Here is a 21,465-nt window from a genome sequence, read left to right as displayed (position 1 = left end):
TTATTTCATAAAGTTTATGATATATGTTTTTCAAATGATTTATCATGTATTTAAAGTGTTAAATATTTGTATAAATGATGATGGAAACATCAATCATCAAAACATATATTATTTTTATGAAAGTATTTAAAGTGTTAAATATTTGTATAAATGATGAAAGAAATATCAATCATCAAAACATATATTATTTTTATGAAAGGTGAAAGCACTACTTGATTGTTTTTGACAAAACTAATAAATCAAAACACCCACCACTCCTTTTTATCCCTAAAAACCGGCCACCCTAATAAAATAGGGTATTTTTGGGGCTTTTATGCAATTATATAAAGTTTTGATACTTTTGTGTATTTGTACTTTGACCCGAAAGTTTACGTTTTGACGTTAAGGCCTAAAAACGCTAAAGGACAAATTGTTTTGCTCCTTTAATGAAGTTTTTGAATTTATTTAAATTTTGGGTTCTAGTTGTATTTACATGAAGTAGTGACTTTTGTGTTTTTACAAAGTGACCCCAAAAGTTTATGTTTTCGCAATATGGCCCAAAAAGTTGTGGTTATTGCATGATGGCCCAAATAGGATGAGAACAAAATTGTTTTGTCTCTTTAAATGAGAATTGGATTTTCATTTTGTTTAGCTCCACTTAAATCAATTTTATGGATACAAAAACCAAATGAAAATGTTGCATTCAATTAATTAGTTAAAACGTTAATTAATTAAAGGATGATTATGAACCTAAGCCTAATATAATTGAGCTATGTGAAAGGCGTTTCAAATTTGTTTGAACCATGGGAATGTGTAGATTAGATTTTGGTTGTAATTTGATTTGATCAAATGTTGTAAAAGGGCATAAGTCCTTCTTTACTTTAAGGTAATTTGTTTTATGCAAATGTTGTAATGAGCATAAGCTCATCCTTTACTTTGAAGTATTTCTTTCTTGCTTTATTTGATATGCATGAAAATGAAGTAATTGGGTCCAACGCCCCTAAGACAACACGCCTTAATGTGATTAAACGCGTAACTAAAATCAATCTCCATCCCTAGACCGAGATTCAACACAAGGCTCGTGTTGAATCTAAACAAAGGTTCATAGTCATCCTAAGGCCCTAAGGCAACTATATAGTCCATTAAATGAATGCAAACCTTATGTTAGTAGTAACATATACTCTTGCTTTAAAAACCGTTTTAAAAGCATAGTGGGAGTATTATGTACAACTAAAACAATCATATGGACCAATAGTTGTAATAGGACCAAAATTGTTTTAATAGAGATTAAAATGTATATTGATATGTGATGAGACCTAAAACCCTCAACCAACCCAATATTAAGTTGAAAGCGTGAGAGTGCTTTGAACACTCTTTCATGGCCTTCCACCGTGGTAGGCTCCAATCGTTTATGACTTGTACACCGCCTTCACCCTATAATGGGGAAGTACAAAGTGCATGCTTATACTCAGGAGGAGTCTATACGCATATGATGAGGTGAGTGTAGGCAACGAGTTTAGCCAACATGATATAATTCTGAGGCTATGCTTGAACCCCTACATGAACTAAGCATGGTGGGAATGACTTAACTAAGTGCAATGGAGCCAACATGATATAATTCTGAGGCAATCATTCTCTAGAGGCCAAATAAGATGGGTACTTGCATTAGTTGCAAATGAGTAAGCGTACTCTCTCATTATCATTAACGCTAGCCAACATGATATAATTCTGAGGTGGGCTTGGTAATAGTGAGCCTCCCATAACCTACTAAGAGTTTCATCCAAAACTCTCGAATTCCAATGAGGGATATGGAATTTGCCAAAAATAGTGGGTGATGCTATTTGATTTGAAGACCCGAATCAAATGGCTTAAAATCAATCAATTTATATTCGTTATGTATTTGTTTACCAATATATTTGCAAACGCTATCCAACACTTGACAAATAAAAGCCGAACGTTTAGTTTACGGACTTGGTACTACAAAACCATAGATTGTCTTTAATGGCTTGTAAATGTACCTAAGTAGTCTCATCCTCACAATCTTCCTATTGATAATGTATCATTAGAAGAATATGTTAGAAAAAGGTCTATCATAAAGAGGACAACACTTTTAATGTCATAATTCTTCAATTACAAATTGTTGTATGAAGAAATAAGAGTTGCTTTGAACAACCCTTAATCAATGCAAACACTTAGTGCTTGTTTCTTTGTTACATGAACAAGGAACTTGAGAAGAAAGCACAAAGGCTTGGACACTTAATGTGCCATGATTCTTCACTTCCAAATGTTGTATGAAGAAATGAGAGTTGCCTTGTACAACTCTTGAAAGTTTGTAATTATGTTTAGAACATAATGGTTGGTTGACAAAAATAGTCCATTAACATGGACTTATGATGATTTTGAATCATTGAGTGTTGAAGTGTTAAACCACTTAACGAGACGGAAACTAGGCAAGGACTTTACCTTTGTTTCCCTATCCTAATGGTTCACTAAGTTTATGGTAAACTATGTAGTGAACAATAACCACATACTCTCCAAATTGTTTGATGTGTATAACACAATTGAAAAAGGTTTCAAGAGAGATAGTGGGAGTTTAGGGACCATGACTAATGTAGTCAAAGGTGAAAGTCAAATAAAGAAGATAAATAACTCCAAGGGAACAAACTTTCTTTATGAAAGGATGGACATTGGAAGGGGTATTTGCAAGAAATGTCTTGCAAGTGTCAAGAACACACCTTTCGAAGGTGTTGTAAATTGTTCTTGAATAGTTCAAAACAGTTGGTTCTTCTACTTGAATGTATGATTCCGTATTAGTAACTATGTTTTACAAATCGTTGTAAAAGTGTGACTAATAAGAAGTAGAAGATATATGAGAGAAGAAAAGGTACTTCACATACGGAACATGAATAAGATATAGATCTCTGCGAAAGCAGATAGTACTTACTTCCTCATATGAACTACCAAAGAAATTGGATTATAGTAATCTAATTGATTGTCTCTATAGTAGAGATGATATGGTAGTGTTAACTGTTTAGAATATATGATGCTTAAAACCCAAAAGGTTGCAAGGTAGTGACTAATCCCAACTAAATTGTGATACCTCTAAAACATAAGTTACGAGTTGGTGAAACAAGGATGCTTTGGATCGTTAGATCCGGATCCAATACCTTCTTGTTAAAATTGTATAGAGGCGAAATGTTCGAATCTTTATTCTTTTGGAAAGAAGAAAGAATCACAAAAGTTGTTGAGGTTAATTCACTTAGATGTTAGTGGCACTTGTCCTCAACATAATACTACTCATGTTATATGACATTCACCGAAGATCACTCTCGGTTGGACTATAGTTTATTTTGAATAAACACAAGTCCGAATACTTTGCAAAAAGTTTCAAAGAATTCAAGAAATGTAAATAGATGAGTAAGATATCTAAAGTATTTACCTCTTTAGATTTGATCCAAGGAAAGGTAACACTTTAGATGAGTTTCCTTGAAAGATATCAAGGAAAATAGCATCATAAGATAATGTATTTCTCCATTAGGAGAAGAACGAACTTGAATAAGATTTAGTTCGTTAAATGTTATCTATTACCCATATATATAGGATATATACTTCTAAAACAATATGATTGTCAATGAGAAGATCTTCCAATATTTTCATGACTCCATAAGATGTAGTTGGAAAAGAAAGACAAATCTTAAGCATGTTAAAGATTTGGGGTTGTGTGCTAATAAGCAATATTTGTTTGATAACAATCTTGTAGGATATCCTTAAAATAACTTTTGGATATCGCTTTTATAAACCAACTAACAAATGTTGTTTTGTTGGGTAGTTCATTGTAATTCTACAATGTGATTTGCCTAAAAGCAAATGAACGAGAGATAGAGCTCAAAGAATGGGTTCTTTGAGAGACAAGATAGTAATCAACAAATATAACAACCTAGTTCCTATACCACAAGCTCCAAGGTAGTCGATAAGAATGAAAATCCTTATGACTACATTGAGTGCATATACGATATATACTCAAGGAAATGGTAAAGTACCATTTGACTCGAAATAATGAAACCTTCATAGCTAATTGGTAGCTTAAGGTAACTACAATCAAAGAGAATGGTTGACTTTGAAGAAACCATCTTTGAGATAGGCTTGGTTTCAATTAATTCGAAGATTGCTAGCTACAACTAAAATGGTGATTCAATGTTTTGACATAATATGGGTTTCCGAAACCATTATTAAGATAGTCTTGATAATATATGTCCAAAACTATAAATCACAAGACATGTAAGTTGTAGAGATCCATCCATCATGGATCTTAGCAAGTTGGTGGGAGCTATTTGCATTTTATGAGGAAAAAGGATCAAATCGTTTGATTTCTCATCAAGATGTAAATGAATCTTTTGTTTACGAGTTTTACAAAAGATTAGTGGGAGTTAATCATGTTCCTAAAATTTAAGTATATATGATATATTAATTTTGGAAATGAAAAGAATACTTCTTCGTTAAAGTTATGACTTTAATACATTATATGAAGATAGAATGTATATGGGAGATATAGTCTATATACATGGGATGGAAATCTATAATGATATATTTCATGATATAATTGGATTATATCAATCCCTAATAATAGACAATGGATGCTAGGAAGTTTCTCATATGATGATAAACTTCAATAAGAAGGACGATTCTAGTGAGACTAGCAAGTTGCCCTTCTCAAAGGGAACGTACCCTTTGACTCCCATAGAAATAATGCGTAAATTGAATCCTTTATGCATAAGCAGAAAGGTGATTTATGTATTTCATATTGTATGAAAAACATTGATATGAGTTGTACCTAGAACGGTACAAGACGATATCAGTGCAAGCCCAGGATCAGAACCGTGGCAACTGTCAAGTGAGTCCTTAAGTATTTAAGAAATACTTAAGGATATATTCCTCAAAGAATGAGGAAGAATTAGAGTAACGTAATGGAAGCGTAAATGTATTAGATTATGAATCTAATTCATCATTGGATGTTTCTTCATTATGAATGAAGAGATAAACAAATATCTCTTTATTATGACTAAAGAGATATTTGGATGGAAACATTAAAGTAATGACTTTAGTGTGTTCCATTATGAATGCAAGATATATTGCCATATAGAAGTTTACAACAATGTTGTTTGGATGGGAAAGTTCATTTATGAACTCTCTATTCGATTCCAACCAGAAAGTGTATGACACTAATGGGGCGATAGCTCAAGCCTGGGAATCAAGGTCTCATCAAGATCCGAACACAAATGAGAGACTGAACCACATGATTGAGAATCATGTATAATGGTGACGTCGTTATTCTCAAGGTTGCTTCTGTGGATAACACATATAGATATCCACTGTCTAGGCCTACTATTCAGCCATTTATGAAATGACTACAGAAGAGGTATCATCAAGATGACCTAGCTGATTGGCTCTAGTGCAAGTGGGAGATTGTTGGAAATGTGCCCTAAAACCAATCATATGATGATACTTTACGGACATTTCAAATGTTAAACTAATCTAGTTAAACATATAAAGGGCAAAGATTATTGTTTGAGCCGTCTCATATAAATGTTATATGCTTAAACGATAAAGTCCAAGGAATATGTGATTGGGAGAATGCAATCTAATGAAGTTAGATTAATGAGACCATTCTTTCGTAGACACATCCTAAATGTTCCTGATCATAGGATTACCAATTGGGCATTGACAGTCCGTTAAGATCAGTACGTACTGTGTCTTCTCTCAGGGAGAGTGACTAGTCTCGAGTCATTGGTGTGTGTGACATCAAGACAAGTACGTAGGTACTCAATAAGAGAATGAGTTCACTGAACGTGATCAACGAAGAGTTCTTATATTCCATGTCACATGAGAACTCATGGTTGGGATAATGCAAAGTAGTCCTTTGACCTGAGGCATCACAGTTGTCTTGTGGTTAAGTCCTTAATCTTTGATTATGTCTAATTCACCCCCTAGGGGTGTCACGGCATCGTTGGGGTTAAGCCACTTAGCTATGGAGACAAGTAAATGCGCAACAAGGGATCTCTAACCTTCAAACAGTTGAGGGAGAATACTCTATGATATGATTTGGAATCTCTGGCCAGAGTATGAATGAGATTGGGGAATGCGTTCCAAATCACATTCAAGGAAATCATATAAGCAAACGATTCACATTGGATAGTAGACATGAGTAAATAAACTATCATACCAAACAATGTGGTCAAGAGTATTAGATTAGAGAAGGACCGTATTGCATTTGTAATCCCGAACTGAATAGGTTCTCTAACCTCTTCTGATTAGCTTGGGTAACCATGACATGCTGCTAGGCGTCAACCATGGTTTGTGGAAGCCCTATACGTGTATAACCACTAAAGGGAGAATTGAAAATTGTTTCAATTCACAATCGATGTAAAATTGTTTTAATCGCCCACTGCCTCGCTAAAAGGAACCTAATGGATCGCACACCATAAAAGGTAGAGATTGAAGATTAAACGGAAATGAGTAAGAATGATTAAATGGTTTAATCATTTATTTATGGCAAGGATTAATTAATATGTTAATTAATCAAACGAATTAGTTCGTTAAAGACTTCGGGATAGTTTTGGACCTTAAGGCCCAATGGGCTTCGAACGTCAAGCCCATTAACTTAAGTTGTATGACAATTTAATGAATAAAGATTCATTAAAGCCCAAAAGCCCATAAATCCCTAAATGGCCGGCCATATTAGATGAATTAGGGTTTTGGTTGTTTAGGTTACTTAAAGAAGTGACTATATAAATGACTTTATAGCCAAAATTCATTAAGGAAAAATTAAGGGTTTATTTTGGGGGAAAATTAGTGAGAATTGTCTCTCCATTTTCTCTCTAAAGAGGCCAACACCTTGGAGGGTACATCTAGCAATCCTACTACTCCAAGGTCACTCATTTCTTCTACAATCTAACCTTGGTGAAGAGACTTAGAGGTTCTCAATTTTGGGAACTTGGAGAACCTATTCTTCCATCCAAATCCATGGATCTAAGAAGCAAGGAATGAAGGCCCTATCTCTTTGGGTGATTAGCCTTTGCTTATGCAAAGAGGAATCTACAAAGGTAATAATTTCAACTCACTTTGTTTTGAGTTGATTATTGGTTCACCAATCTACTAGGCTTTGAATTTCATGGTAATGTTTTGTTTTTGAGTGCATGCAAGCATGATTCCGCCTTTAATTGTTAATTGCATGCTATATGATGTTGCTCAAATGAACATGTTTTCCAAAATAATTCCTTCAAATCCTTCACAATATGAATGGTAGTTTCACCATGGTAATCACACATCACACAAAGATAAATTAGTAGCAATGTGGCGTTTGACAAGATTTGCTTGAGTAGGGATGCAATTGTTATATAGTCTCCAAATGCACACCTTAACCTTTGGAGGAACATTGGCGTCCCAAATCTTAGACCAAATTCTCAACATGGCATTGAACAAAGATGATGCCCCGTTGTTCATTGGTTGAACCCACGATTAAGCCACATTGTATGCACTCCTAACCGCGAATTTTCCATTTTTTTTCGAAATTCCATATCAGATGATCCAGTGAAGCACGAAGGCTTATAGGGATTGAACGAATCAAGTCCATTCCTTCATTAAAGAAGAATGATCGAAGCATGTTATGATTCCAAACCCTCTAGTAGGATCGATAAGTTCATTGACCGTTTCCAAATTACAACCCACGAGCTTAGATGAGAAAGGTCGAAAAAAAGGAAGGAATTGGAATCCATGGATCATCCCATATTCTGATTGAATTACCACCACCTACCTGCCATCTTGAGCCAAGGCAAATAATATTTCGAGTAGCACATATGATCTTCCAACAATATGAAGCACTCGATTTGAGTTGTGCTTCCAAGTAAGATCCATTAGGATAGTATTTTGCCTTCAAAATTTCAGCCACCAATGTATGAGGTTCCTTAATGAGTCTCCATCCTTGCTTGGTGAACATGCCCAAATTGAAGGTATATAAGTTATGAAACCTAAGTCCTCCCATCATTCTTAAGGATGCAAAGCTTGTCCCAAAAGCACTAATGGAGCTTTTTTTCTTCTTCCCTTCATTCCCATTCCACCAAAAGGAAGCAATGAGGTTGTTCAAGTCATCACAAAAATGCTTTGGGTGTAAGAAACAACTTATTGTATAATTTGGGATGGAGAGAGCCACGATTTTCACAAGGACCTCCTTCCCTGCTGCATTAAGGAGCTTACCCTTCCAACTTTTAAGTCTTTTCCAAAACCATTCTTTGATATGTCCAAAGCAACGACTTCTATTTTTCCTAACCAAATTTGGCATGCCCAAATATTTTTCATGATGATCAACTAGAATGGCGCCTAGCATTGAAGATTAAAAAACACCTCGCTTTTGGTTAAATTCAATTTTTGTCCAAAGGCACATTCATAAGAGGGGAAGACTTCATTAATTTGAATACATTCAGACTCTGATCGACAAAAAATAAGGCTGTCATCAATGAAGAGCAAATGGTTTACTAAATGAGTCCCATGGTAAATTGAGATACCCTTTATCAGCCTCACTTTTTCCTTTTTTGCAATCAATGCCAACACCCCCTCGGCATATAGGAGGAATGAATATGAAGATAGGGGATCACCCTGCCTTAGGCGTCTGGATGGCTTAATCTAAGAACACAAAGTACCATTAATGAGGATCAAATAATACCCTGGAGGCACAACCCATCATCAATTCAATCCACTTGCTTGAGAACCTTGTCTTTGTGAGGACTTGATGAAGATAGTCCCACTCAATTCTATTGTAGGCTTTACTTATATCTGATTTCAAAGACAAGAAGCCATTTCTTCTTCATCTTCGTGAGCACTTTGTGTTTGTGATATAATTTGCGAGAGGATCAAATTGAGCCGATTAACCAACACCTTAAAGGCAATTTTGAAAGTACATTGCAAAAGCTAATGGGCCTCAATTAGGTTATATTTTGTGAGCATTTTTATTTTGGGACTAAGGCCATATGAATGTAGTTGACTTGTTTAAGTAATTTCTAAAGGAAAAGAATGATTGAACAGCTAAAGCGATGTCCTTGCCAACGTTTGGCCAAAATCACTGATAGAAAAAAAAGGTCATGCCGTCAGGGCCAGAGGTCTTAGATGACTGCATTTGGAATGCCACAACCTTAATTTCTTCCTCAGAAGAACTTCTATCCGGGCGTTCATTCATTTCAGGCATGACCCTTTGCTGCATTGAGTTTAGAACATCAACCCCCTCCAACCATATTTGTAGAAGTGAATATATTCTCAAAATAATGAAGCACAATATTTTCAATTCCCTGCACATCATTTACCCAATCATCATCTTCATTCTTGAGCCACATAATCCAATTTTTTGCTTTTCAGTTGTTCACCCTTTGATGGAAGAACTGAGCATTTCGGTCACCATCCTTCATCCAAAGAACATGAGATATTTGCCGCCAATAGGTTTCCTCCAACCACAATAGTTGATCCAACTGCTGCATTAGTCCTGCCCTTTCAATGATATCCTCCTCATTAAGAGGTTGTGCAAGAATGAATTCTAACTTTTTTCGGATTGATATGATATACTCTTGGCAACCCTTAAAGATAGATTGTTGCCATTTAAGAATAGCCATCCTTGTGGCTTTAATTTTTTGGATAATTTGAAACATCAGTACCCCCACCACCGGTTGACCCCATGCTTCTTGGATTATGCCATGACACTCATCATGATTGGCCTAAAATTCCTTGAAACAGAAAGAATATCGCTTATCACCATGTTTGGTGGATGAACCATCAACAGGTAGAAGGATGTGAACATGTTTCGACTTACTTAGATCGAGGTGTGTCACTGAGGCAATGGTGAATTTTTCCTTATGGGGATGTCGCCAAACTCTATCTAGGTGTTCCTTTATTTTGCCAGATCAAGTTGTAATCCAAGTAAACAGTGTTCTAAAAATTGGCCTATGCGGCCGCCTAGGCACTGGGCGGCGGTTCATTGCCGCGATTACACCAAAATCATTTAAGAAATCGGTTGGGTATTAAGCGACGCTTAGATGGACACCGGGCTGGCCCTAGGTGGGTCTGTCATTTAGAGTAACCCCAGTGCTTTCCTTGATGCTTTCTTTCTTGCTTCACACAAGATTTTGATGAGGATAGAGAAAGACAAATCTGTAATTGCAGAGTATTCCGAATGGATGAAGGTGGCGATGATGATGCAAAGGATTCTGAATCACCCCTCAAGCCGGCTGGTAGGAGTCATGGTAAAAGAGGTGTTTCGGCATGACCAAATGGTGGAAGAGGTAGGGGCTGTGGACGCGACCGATTTATGAATTTTGGAGAAAGGAGAGATTTAGGGTTGTTTTAGTTGGGTGGGACGGCTGGAATAGATTAATGCTTTGAATAATCTTAAATTGATTACAATAAGTGGACGACTGAGATGAGTTAGGGTTTTTTAGTTAGGTGGGAAGCCTGGAATTGGTTACAAGGTCATTTTTCTAAATGAAAAACAAGCCCCTAGCATCTTTTAGAACCATGCAAGTGAATGGTGTACCAGAAAATCCCATATCATGAAGGTGGCAATCATTTATTGCTTCTCAGAACATAAGAATTTTGTTGATCAGTCTTATCGGGCCACTTTCTTTCTCATGGATGTGTAGAAGTTCATTAAAGTCACCACTGATTACCCAAAGTCCTGAGAAGGTTCCAAGAAAGAATTTTGTCTTCCGTAATTGGATGACCATAGAAACCTGTGAATTGCCAGTGGTCCACCTCACCAATAACACCAATTTTTGAGTCAATGTATCTATTCGAAAAATATATAATTCTCATGTTGACTTCATGAGACAATAATAGACAAAAGCTCACCTGACTGGTCATGAGAGGTGATACTTAAAGATTTATCAAACCCCAATTTCACTTTCAATAAACTTAACGCAGAGTAATTAAATTTGGTTTTGTAGAGGAAAACTATTTTGGGATCTTGATGTTAGACTAAATCCTGCAACGCTTGAACTTTCTGAGGGTTCCCAAGCCCTCGGTAGTTCCAAAATAATATTTTCATGACTGTCGGTCTTCCCCTTTCTCCTTGGAGGCTCTGAGTTTCAGGTTAGAGAGATGAAGATGGCGCCTGTTTTTGGTATTAACAGCAACCCTGGGCTTTTTAGCAAGTGGGGTTGATATAACTTTATCAGTTTCTTCCCATCGGTTGGACTGTTCAATTAATCAAGATGCTAGGTCAAGACTTTTAGCATCAATTTCCTTCAAGTTGGTTCGAGGTGGAAAGCAATCCATAATTGTAAAGTTGGTTAGGATTACTCTAACCTCTTCAGAAGTCTGTAAAAGCCTAGCAGCATTTCGAAAGGCCTAAGGTGGTATCCTTTTTGGGCCACACCAATCTTTCTCCAAGGATAAATCATTGACATCAATTGTGAGTGTATCATTGGTGAACTGAGTCCCCGTAACTGTCAAGGTGCCACATGTGTGCATAATCTGGTTGCAAGACTGATCGTGTGGTGGGGGTTTGTTCCGGGTCATAACTCATCCTTACACATGGAACATGGGAGACCAAGTCTACAAGTGGGTGATAGACTGCATGGTCAGAGATTGTTGGGTGTACCATATGAATGTTGGTTCGCTTGTTGAGTTTCCTTATTTCCAGAAAAGCATTTACCGGAATATCCTTTGCATCATCTGGCAAGCCATAAAAACCACCATCTCCACCTTGCCACTTACGCTGCCTGTGACGCTTATTTGCACCACCTACCAAAGTTGGTTGGCACGAGGGAAAAAGGAATGGGGTAGTTTTGATGAGGGTTCAACCCAGAGAGTCTCGTTATACATATGACGATTGGTGGGGGGGGGGGGGTGGCCTAAATGGCCACAACGATATCAAAAAATTTGATGAGTCGATATTATACTATATATTTTATCCCAATCTTAGTATTAATTTATTGGTTATCTTGTGTGAATTTTGATACTTTGCTTTATATTCTTAATGTAGGCATTCGATTTCCTCTAAAGCATAAAGTAATAAAATAGACTAATTTTAGAGTGATTTCAATTGGAGGATGTTTGTGAGTCTCTCAACTTGTTCATATCAAAGTTTCACATTTTTATACATAGTGGTTTATTTATGGCAATGGAATAAAGGAGTAGCATGCAGTGCTGTTAAAGCGACGTTTTGGGTTTAATTGTAATTTTTGGAGCCAAGATGACCTATTTTGGATTTGGCCCCTTCTGGAGATGTGTTTAGGTTGTTCTAATATTTAAAACAAGCTATCATAGGCCAGATTTGGAGGAGATTTAGGTCTAAAACGTGGCAGATTTGTTAGATGGCAGATTTTCTTAGTTAATTTGAGATTTTGTTTCCTAGTTTATCTTAATTTATTATGTTTCCTAGTTTTATTCTAAGACATTTTCTAGATAGGGTTCTATTTTGTATTAGTATAAATAAGGCTATTTAGCCATTAGGGTTGGGGAACCCACTAATTTGGAGAATTTGGATTAGAGAGCTTTTGACAATTCAAGTTTAGTTTCAAGGTGTTTTCTGTCCATGTTTTTAACAATATTTTGTTTTATGATTTTTTGAAACTATTTCTTTTGCTATGGCAAGGCCACGAGCCTTAACAAGAATAAGTAGTTTCTTTTCAATTTACTTATGATATTATGCATGCATGTTTTAAATTATTAATCATCGTTTTTAAACTATCTGTCACATCCCGGCTCGGCCCCCACCACATCCTGGGCTCGACTTTACCATAGCACGATATTGTCCGCTTTGGGTCTCGACCACACCCTCATGATTTTGTTTATGGGAACTCACACAAGAACTTTCCAGTAGGTCACCCATCATGGGATTGCTCTCGTGCGAACTTGCTTAACTTCGGAGTTCCGATGGAACCCAAAGCCAGTGAGCTCCCAAAAGGCCTCGTCCTAGGTAGAGATGAGAATATACATATAAGGCTTACATGATCCACTCTCCTGGACGATGTGGGATGTAACAATCTAAGTGTCTTAGTGATTCGCGACCATTAGGGTATTTAGAAAAGTAATTTGACGCAATTTTGGTCGGAAGGTTCCCTGAAATTGGCGTTGGCTTTCTTGTGGTTAAGAATTGTAATTTCACTTAAGATGAACACCACGTCTTAAGGGTTGCATGGTTTTTCAAAGGGTTTTCACAAAACATAATGATTCTCTCATGTTCATATTTGATCCAAATGTCCGGACGGTTTGCGTGTTAAATATACGTTCTATGTTGGAGGTTCCAAGTAGGATATATATTAGGAAATCTAGCCTTCAAAATTGCATGTAAATCATAAGTAATTGGTAAAAATATATAGGATTGCTAGGGTGATGACGCAACCCTAGCGATTTTATAAATTGGTTTTTAAAAACTCTTTTCTTTCATTTTTTAATTTTGGCCGAATTTATATTTAGTCCTTAATCAAAATTTGCCTTTAATTTTCCTAATTTCGAATTACCTTTATCAATTTCCATTTTCAAGTAATTAATTAGGAATTGATATTACATAAGTTACTTAAATAATCTCTGTGGAGAACAACCTTGCATGAGCCTAATACTACAACAACCTTGTATTCTTCCAAATATTTTGTGTGATTTTAACCTTCTTTACGTGGGTACAAAAAATCCTATCAAAATTTTTAGGCCTTCATACCTTAACCGAATAGTGTAGGAACCCAATCTTGGACATGGAGCGGAGAAGCTAGCGAGCAGAGGCTTTCGTGCATCAAAATGAACCCTAAATCGTAGGAACCCGCGAAATCCCCTTTTTATATGGTGGAACAAAAGACTTGCTATAAAGTTTAGTTTTATAAAAACAAAACAAAAAGTTGTTGACAACAACTTTCGAACCCATGGAATGGTGGAACTATCAAACTGCACAGACCAATGCACCACAAGCTCCTTATCGCAAAAATTAAGATAATAAATATATAATAGTAAACTTTCAGGAAAGGCCTAGGCTGCCACCATGTGGCTCTGCCATGTCCCCCACAGTTAATGGCATAAACATTTGCCTTTGCTCTAAAAACCCTCACCACTCCCACTAGATGAATATTGTTTTCAAATCTCTCATTTAGATCAAGACTGTCCTTAAAAGTGATTTTGAGGCAGTCCATGATCTCTTCCTTGAAATCCATGGAAAAAAGCTCACAGTTGCAAAGACAAATCCACAGAAGGATGGATACAAAAGAGACGCCGGAGCCACAGACTTGAAAAACTCAGAGCTATAATGCCGGAGTTAATTTTACTATTATATAATGGAAGATTGTTATATACTACTGATAAATATAAATTCAACCCCCCCCCCCCCCCCCCCACAAAAAAAAAAAAAACTAATTTTACTATTATATAATGGAAGATATGTTATATACTACTCATAAATATAAAGAACACTTTGGGTGCGGTCTTTAGCTATCAATATTCTTTGATTGAAACCTTGTTAGTTTTTAGTTTTTGATTGAAGTCCCTGACATTAATGTAATAATGTAAGTTACTATATTTTTTAAATTAAAAATTAAAAATTGAAATTTGTAATTGTTTATATTAATGAGATTTTAAATAAAACCCATAATTTATGGGATTAAAAATAATAAAATATAAATTATACTCTCTATTATATTGTGTGTGTGTGTGTGTATACATTTATGTATGGGTACATTAACCAAAATTAACAAAAAAAGTTATTTTACCAACACATGGATACATTCTCAAATCAACGAAAAAGAATGTACCCATATAAGTTTAAACATGGATTAAAAAATTTGAATGGATTTTATTGTAGACATCGAAATTTCGGTAAATAAATGTTGACCGATAAATCAAAGTGTCAACGCTCATGTATTGCATAAATTTTACACGTAGCATGTGACTCAACGAAAATTGAAATGAGTTGGAAAAGTCATCAAATAAGACACGTGTCAACACCTGGCAGAAACGACTTATTTCATCTGGGATATTATATTCAAAATTAGGCCTTGGAAAATTCTATAAATACAAGCCCATTTCATTCATTTGAGGGGAATTCATATTACACCTTGAAGCTCTGAAGCTCTGAAACTCCGAAGCTCTCAAGCATCCAGGTTCCCGAAGAATCAAGAAACTGTTCTTCGTTCTTCATTCATCGTTCTTCCAAGATCAAGCCTCGACGGCCCTTGGATCAACAATCATCCACCAATTCAAGATCAAGCCCCGACGGCCCTTGAAGAAAGTGTTCTTCGTTCTTCGTTCATCGTTCTTCCAAGATCAAGCCCCGACGGCCCTTGGATCAACCATCCACCAATTCAAGATCAAGCCCCGACGACCCTTGAAGAAAGCACCATCGTTCATCATCCGTTCATCCAAGATCAAGCCCCAACGGCCCTTTGGATCAACAACGTCGACAAATCCACGCATCCAACCGTTCTTCAAGATCAAGCCCAAAAGCCCTTGAAGATCCGTTCATCACTGTTCTTCAAGATCAAGCCCAAAAGCCCTTGGAGATCCGTTCATCACTGTTCTTCAAAGATCAAGCCCAAAAGCCCCTTTGAAGATCCACTCAAATCCACCTTCAAGATCAAGTCCACGGCTCTTGAAGAACGTTCATCCTTAGATCAAGCCCAACGGCCCTTTGGATCAATCGCACATCCACAAATACACACCTTACGGAGATCGAATCAGAGGATCAAAATAGAGAGAGATTGTAACCCAAAATCATCAAATACAAATATTTGTTTGTGCACGTCGTTTCTTGTCTCTTTCGTTTCAGGAATTTTCCGTGTTCACAAATTGGCACGCCCGGTGGGACCATCTCTGCCTCTCATCTCTTTCTCCGTTCAAGAAATTCAAGCGCACTTCCAAAATTAATGGCATCAAGGAAGGCTCAAACTGTTCCCGCAACAGGTGCAAAGAATAAAGGCGTCCTCGTCGCAACTGGTGTCACTTTGGGCATCACGACTCGAAGCATGGCAAGAGCTACTTCTGCCGCCTCTTTCACCTCTGCATCAACTCTGCCAAGGGAACAAAAGCACCCAAGGCACGAGCCTTCGATCACCTTAGCCTCACTAAGGGCACCAAGGGGGGGAAGCCCAAGGAAATACTCCGAATGCATGCTCTCCGATGCCGATTCAAGCGACAGTTCAGCCATGCAAGTCATGACCATTGGAGAAACTTCAATCGATGAGCAGCTGGCTCAAATGAATGAAGCAATCGCAAGGCTAACCCGAACTGTGGAAGAAAAAGACTTGCAAATTGCAGCACTAGTCAACCGACTGGAGGCGCAGGACGACGATAAACCCGACCCAGAGGATGATCCACTAAAGGGAGGAGCTGGCGGAGACGAAGAACCCCCGGTGAAGAAAATCGATGGGAAGCCGAAACCAGACCAAGCAGCGGCACTCATGGGATCTCTTTCTATCCAGCAGTTGCAGGAGATGATCACCAATACCATCAAAGCACAGTACGAAGGGAGCTCACATACCTCCTTGTTCTACTCGAAGCCCTATTCCAAGAAGATTGATGCCCTAAGGATGCCAAGGGGTTATCAACCACCAAAGTTCATGCAGTTTGATGGAAAAGGAAACCCAAAACAGCACGTTGCACATTTCGTCGAAACTTGCAACAACGCGGGGACGGAGGGAGACTACCTCGCCAAGCAGTTTGTGCGCTCGCTGAAAGGAAATGCCTTTGAGTGGTACACGGACCTAGAGCCTGAGTCCATCAACAGTTGGGAGCAATTAGAGCGGGAATTCCTCAACCGCTTCTACAGCACCCGCCGCACTGTGAGCATGCTAGAGCTAACGAGCACAAAGCAGTGGAAGGACGAGCCAGTCATTGACTACATCAACAGATGGCGCACTCTAAGCCTCGACTGCAAAGATAGGCTCTCGGAGACCTCTTCAATCGAGATGTGCATCCAGGGCATGCAATGGGGTTTGCAATACATTCTTCAAGGCATCAAACCACGGACCTTCGAAGAGCTAGCCACTCGCGCCCATGACATGGAGTTAAGCATCGCCCATCATGGGAAGAAGGAACCGATCGCCAACTACAAGAATGACAAAGTTCTTGAGACAAAGGTGGAGAAGGCTACGTGGAAATCCACCAAGGAAGCGATGACGGTCAACACATCTCCCATCAAAATATCCACACGAGGCAAGGCGATTCAAACCGAAGCTTTTCGTGATCAAGAGATGCGTAGACGCACTTTGAAGGAACTTGAGGAGAAGACTTATCCATTCCCCGACTCTGATGTGGTTGCCATGCTAGATGACCTGTTGGACAAGAAGGTGATCAGTTTGCCTGAGTGCAAACGGCCGGAAGAGATGAATCGCACCGACAATCCAAGGTACTGTAAATTCCACCGCTTCATCAGTCATCCGACAGAAAAATGTTTCGTGCTGAAAGATCTCATCATGAAGCTGGCTCAGAAAGGAATCATCGAGCTAGATCTTGACGAAGTGGTGAAGTCAAACTATACCACCTTCACTTTTGGCTCTTCCAACTCAAAGTTTTCACCTCAACCGCTGGGGGCATCCTCAAAGACAAGCAAAGTTGAAGGATGGACTCAAGTCACTCCTAAGAAATTGCACAAGAAGCATACGTCTCCTCCACAAGTCCGCCAATCGGAAAGGGGGCAAAGCAGCTATTGTCAACCTTCAAAGCAACGTGAACGTGTTGAAGATGATGAAATTTCGACACATAGATCGTCCATCCCCATCACGATGCGCGATTTCCTGCCCGAAGACTTCTTCAATCACGCGGTCAAAGCTCCTTGCTATGAAAATTGTGAGGAACGCCTCTCCCGGATTGCTTGACAAAATTCACAAATTCTCCTCACCCGCACGAGTCTAAACTGCATGGCACAAAGCTCCTGGTCTGCACGAGCATAAAAGGCAACACCAACACTCCTGGTCTGCACGAGCATAAAAGGCAACACCAACACTCCTTGCCTGCACGAGCTGAAACTGCAACACGGCACCAAATGCTCCTTGCATGCATGAGTTAAAAATGCAAACGGCACAAAAAAGAAAATACCAAAAAAAAAAAAAATGTATGTATTTGAACTACGTTACGACTTGATCTCTTCTTTGGAGGGGTACGTAGGCAGCTCGAATGTTCAATTTTTCGAGTTCAGTCACATCAAAATATAAATAAATGTTTTATTAAAGAAAGTCAATTTTATTTTAAAAAAAAATGATGAATACATATGTTTATGTATTTACAAAAAAAAAAAAAAAAAAAAAAAAAAAAAAAAAAAAAAGAGGTTTGTACAATATATATATGTATATATGTATACATATATATAATCTGCAATTGCTTCGGCCCAGCACGGTTCACACCATCAACAAGGCCACCAAATGTTGGGCCCAACTCCTGTGGCCCAGTTCTTCACATCCGGCTTGTCTTCTTCCCCTACGCCTCTCCAAAATGCGGAATCTGCTTACAGAGTGTGAAAAAGCGGTCAGGGCACCGCCATTTTTACAGCGGAGTGCTCCCATTCCTTCCACTTCGCCTGCATCTCCGCCCACGTCAAGAAGAACAGCCTCCTCCTGTGCCCCGTCTGCAGTACTGCCTGGAAGGAGCTGCCGTTAATCTCCGTCCAGATCTCCACAGAAAACCCAAAACTGAACCAACTCACTCTCTCTAGAAATTCGATTCTCCTTCTCCATAGCTCTCTGCAAGTGCAATGCAAAACCAATTCAAGCTTAAGCTCTCAAATATTTTTTTGATCCGCATCTGGCTCCTGCAAGACTCGAAACTTATCAGACGAGATCGAGAAAGCCGCTCCGGAGATTCGTCAGGTCGAGAGTACTCTGGTTCGAAGAATTGCAGAGCAGATCCAATTGAGGGAAGAAACTGTGGAGGAGTTCACAGATACTGGTATTGATACGAACAGTCGGGTTTCTGCCGGACCCTCGAACCCGATTCCTTATCCATCCTCTCATCATCAAAATCCTAATCGTCTTCGTCAATCTCTTTCTCTGCCGGATCCGAACTCGAGCCCGTTTGGCATAATCGTCTACAGCTCCACGCCCGACTCGAACACCAAGTCGGACCCGCCATTTTCTTCCTCTCTGTCTTCGAATCTCGTGACCAGGCTGCCAAACCGGACCGAGAAAATACACCTGGCTTTTTCCAGAAGTATGAGCTTGCCTTTGACCATGGCGGACTCCGGGTTCTCACCAAGTCAAGGGGAATGCAAAAGGAAAGAAAACCGAGACTTCTAGTTCAAGTAGCAGCAGTGGAAGTAGCAGCGGAAGTGAGAGCAGCAGTAGCGGAAATGGTGGTGTTAATAATGCGGGCAGCGACTATCGAGCACGCGAGCTCTATGCTCCGCTCCACCAACTCTTCGACGCCGTCGTCCACTCTGACTCTGTGGAGTCGTCACTAAGCCTCAACCTTTCCCCCGTGTAGGACTGCTTTGTCTGTCCTCTCTTTCTCGCTTAGCAACCTCTGACGACGACAAGCACCGCCGTTCTCCTCCTGTAAAGTGACGGCTGGTGACAGCGGTAGAGGAGCAGCCGCGCGGAGCTCCGTCGCGTCGTTCAGAGTATTGCCATGGCCATTGCAGTCGCCGTCGCCGTCGCCGTCGTCTTCGTCTTCTCACTCTCCTTTGTCTTCACTTCCCGAACCGACTCCTCCGATCTCGGCGACTCGGGTTTCGATTCTGGTTCATTTGGTGGATTTGGATCGACGAGAAGGACCGTGCTGGCTCTGAAATCGAATCCATTGAAGCTCCTCCAGGCCCAGGAAGCCCAATTGGCGTTTTCTCCTTCACCAGCCTTTGGAATGGCAGCTTGCGGATCAGGAGCTCCGTGCTCTTCTGGTACTTCCTGATCTCTCTCAGCGCCACCGTTCCCGGCCTGAAGCGGTGAGGCTTCTTCACTCCTCCGGTCGCCGGAGCAGACTTCCGGGCTGCCTTGGGGCCTTGCCTCCGGTCGATTTCCAGGCGGTTTGCTTGGTACGTGCCTTCAAGACAAGCTGCAGGGACTTCAAGAGATCACAGCGTTGCAGCCACCACCGTTCCGCCGCCTGCTCGCATCGACGAGTGCAGCTTCGTCGCCGAGGAGACCAGAAAGGTCTTCAAAAGCTTCGATTGCAACGGCGATGGCAAGATCTCCGTCACAGCTGCCCTGTCCTCCTCCGTCCAATCCCTCATCGACAACACCGCCGTCGCCATCAAAATCATCGACAAGTCCCAAGCCGACGCCGCAATGGAGCCCCGCATCCTTCGAGAAATCTCCGCCATGCGCCGCCTCCTGCTTCACTCTCCTTCTGCCCTCCGCTGCTCCAGCTTCTGTGCATGCTTCATCCGTCATCCTCCTTGCTCCGCTCCCTGCAAATTCCCCCAGCCCATCATCGAAATTTATACAAAAAAAAAATATAATAGAAAATGGGATAGTGGAGCAAATTGGTGCTGGCACCATGTGAAAAGAAAGGGGAGGTGCATGTGGCACCAAAAGCAGACGAATAAAAAAAATAAAATAAATAAATAATAATGATGAAATAATAATGATAATAAAAAAAAAAAAAAAAAAAAAAAAAAAAAAAAAAAAAAGAAGGTGGATTCTTGGTGGCTAGCACCATGCAAAAACAAAGGGAAAATGAGTTTTGGGATGAAAAAAAAAAATATATATATATATATATATATATGTATGTATGTATGTGTATATATATATATGTGTGTATAATATATATATATAAAGCAAAAAAAAAAAAGAGCCTTAAGAAAAATAAAAGTCCATTTTATTTATTTATTTTCGGAAATTTTACATAAAATTGCATTCTACATACCAAAAAAAAAAAAAAAAAAAAACAATTAACAAATGTGCAAACAAACGGGAGAGAGTCTTTATTGCTCAGGTGGTGTCTCAGTACTCGGCGGAACCCCAGGAGGAGGAGGCACCGAAGATTGATCATTCGGAGCTTCACTACGCGGTACAGTCCCAGAAGACGAAGGCAAATGCTGCTGGAACAAACCCACAAACCTCTGATGATCAAGTAAAATTTGACCATCAGATTCCTGCATCTGGTCAATCTTCCTCTTCATGTTTGTCGCATAGCTATGTGCGAGTTTATGCAACTGTTTATTCTCCTGCTTGAGCCCTCTAATCTCTTGTTTGAGACTCATCACTTCAGCCGCCAATGATTCAACTTGATGGGTTCGAGCAAATAGGCGTTGGGCCATATTAGACACAGAACCCGCACACTGCACACTGAGAGCCAGAGAATCCTTAACAGCCAACTCATCAGACCGTTTGGAAAGTAGTCTGTTATCTCTGGGAGTGACAAGGTTCCGGGCCACCACCGCAGCGGTCATATCATTCTTCACCACTGAATCCCCAACGGTAAGAGGACCAGTGGGGGATATGAAGGATGAGCGCCATATGTTGTCTGGAGAAGAAGGGACTGCCTCTTCACCAAGATTCAAGTCAAAACGACGATCGGAGGGGCCAGACATTTTCAAAG

The 21,465-nt window shown here is 39.4% G+C and overlaps 1 pseudogene; it reads right to left on the bottom strand.

Annotated features, from left to right (window-relative positions):
* Window positions 1–19,403: 19,403 nt before the first annotated feature.
* LOC126609253 (uncharacterized) lies at window positions 19,404–20,315 on the bottom strand (annotated as a pseudogene).
* Between the last annotated feature and the right edge of the window lie 1,150 nt (window positions 20,316–21,465).

This window comes from Malus sylvestris, chromosome 16 (genome assembly GCF_916048215.2).
Source record: "Malus sylvestris chromosome 16, drMalSylv7.2, whole genome shotgun sequence".
NCBI lineage: Eukaryota > Viridiplantae > Streptophyta > Magnoliopsida > Rosales > Rosaceae > Malus > Malus sylvestris.
The sequence above is the reverse complement of the archived record's forward strand: the minus strand, read 5'-3'. Positions and strand labels throughout refer to the sequence as shown.